Source organism: Gracilinanus agilis, chromosome 4 (genome assembly GCF_016433145.1).
Source record: "Gracilinanus agilis isolate LMUSP501 chromosome 4, AgileGrace, whole genome shotgun sequence".
Taxonomy (NCBI): Eukaryota; Metazoa; Chordata; class Mammalia; order Didelphimorphia; family Didelphidae; genus Gracilinanus; species Gracilinanus agilis.
The window spans coordinates 261,959,966-261,962,330 of record NC_058133.1 but is presented as its reverse complement, the minus strand read 5'-3'; the positions used below and the strand labels follow the sequence as shown (position 1 = coordinate 261,962,330).

Genomic DNA, 2,365 nt, shown 5'->3' with positions numbered 1-2,365 from the left:
CCCCTTGTTCTGCTTCCTTAATTCTACATCAATAAGCCTTTCCAAGTTTCTCTGAATTTGTCATATTATGATTTTCTAATGGCACAAGAAAGTTCTATTTCATTCACCTTGTCTATCCATTCCCGGCTGATGGGTACTTATTTTGTTTCCTGTTCCTTGCTACCACAGACTGTGCTGCTAAAAATATTCTTCTACACATGGGTCCTTTCCCCCTGTCCTTGACCTCATTTGAGTACATGCCTAATAATAGCATCACTGGGACACTGGGTATATATAGCTTGTTGACTTTTATAGCTCCCAATTGTTTTCCAGAATGGTTATACCAATTTACAGCTCTGCCAAGAATATAGTATTATGTCTGTTCTCCAACAGACTCTCCAACAATGGCAGTTTCTCCTTTTTGTTACCTTTGTCAGTCTTACGGACATGAGGTAAATAAACCTCAGGAAGGTAAGGGGTTAAAAAAAAGAATCTCCAGAGAAATATTTTTTCCTTGCCAAAATCACTGAAAGGAAAAAATACAGGACAGGAGAAAATATTATATATTCTTATAGCAGAAAAGCAGCTCATTTCAAGAAACCATGAATGAGAAAGGAAAAGTTGGATGAAAAGGCTTTGTATCTAAACATAAAAGTGAGAAATTTCAATGGTTTCAAAGTCACCTTGATCCTAACAAAATAAAGGCAGATGTTTATGAACTAACAGAGTTATTTGTATCAATTCAACAGTAAACTGGAACAGATTGAGATGCATAATAGCATCAAAGGCAGACATGGGAGGAAGGCTTGTACCTAGAGAAACAGTCATCAAATAGATTGATGGATAATGAATGGAAACAACTATCAAAAAGAGAATGGACAAGGGGGCAGTTAGGTGACTCAGTGGATTGAGAACTGGACCTAGATACAGGAGGTCTTGGTTTCAAATTTGAACTCAGACACTGCCTAGCTATTTAACCCTGGACAAGTCACTTAACTTCAATTGCCCTTATCATGCATCTGCCTTGGAACCAATACATAATATATATTCTAAGATAGAAGGTAAGGGTTAAAAAAAAAAAAAAAGACAGTTCACCATGAGGGGAAACTCTACCAAGGATACAATATGGAAGTACCTGATATTGTGAACAGAAAACATCTGAGAACTTCTAGGTAATGAAATGATGATTTGAAGAAATTATGAAACATTAAGATGAGACAATTTGGTGCTAATGATGGAGTTTCTCACAAGGATAAGAAGAAAAATGTTGGTATAGGGGGCAGCTGGGTAGCTCAGTGGAGTGAGAGTCAGGCCTAGAGACAGGAGGTCCTAGGTTCAAACCCGGCCTCAGCCACTTCCCAGCTGTGTGACCCTGGGCAAGTCACTTGACCCCCATTGCCCACCCTTACCAATCTTCCACCTATGAGACAATACACCGAAGTACAAGGGTTAAAAAAAAAAATGTTGGTATATGATTGTGATGGAATATTATTGTGCCAAAGAAATGATGAGCTGGATAATTTTAATAAAACTTGGAATAATGAATAGTGAAATGAGAGAACCAAGAGAACATCAACCATAGTTACAGATTTAATACTTGAAGAATCATTTGTAAATGTTACCACCAGAGTGATCCGAAGGTTGGAAACACAAAAGACTTAATTTGTATGAACATTTCTGTCTCCTAGATGATGCCTTCTGTGATGTGAGGAGGCAGAGAGGGGCTGACACACTCGTGGATAAATTCTATTGAACATTTCTTTAATAAAAAAAAGGAAAAAGAATGTTGTGTCTATAGAGTAGGACTTGGGGAAAATAGATGACAAAGATGGATTGGGTAACTTAGATGAGGCAATGCTAGAGGTGGTCTAGTTCTAATTGATTTGACTAAAGAAGAAATAATTACACTACTATAGTGCTCTCAAAGCATTGCTGGTAAATATTTTAATCATGTAGATTTACAGTGTTTCCTATTCTGATCTGCGTAATAATATTTGTTCTGCAATTTCAATGAAATGGTAATGAATTGGGGGCAGCTAGGTGGATAGAGAGACAGGCCTGGAGACAGGAGGTCCTGGGTTCAAATTTGGCTTCAGACATTTACTAGCTGTGTGGTCCAGAGCAAGTCACGTAACCCATTACATAATTCTTACCACTCTTCTGTCATAGAACTATCATTGGTTCTAAGACAGAAGATAAGGGTTTTAAAAAGATATATTAATGAGTCTCACTTAAAGAAGAATCCTTAATATCTAATGTAAACTAAAAGAAAAAAAATGCATGCTGGTGATACTTCACTTGAGTGTATCTGGATGAGGAAAAAATAATTGGCATATTCATTCAGCTCCTATTATTACACAGAATATCAGAGTTTGAAAAGAGTTGG

The 2,365-nt window shown here is 37.0% G+C and overlaps 1 pseudogene; it reads left to right on the top strand.

Moving 5' to 3' along the window:
- Positions 1-499: 499 nt before the first annotated feature.
- Positions 500-1,732, top strand: LOC123246377 (annotated as a pseudogene).
- The last annotated feature ends 633 nt before the right edge of the window (positions 1,733-2,365 follow it).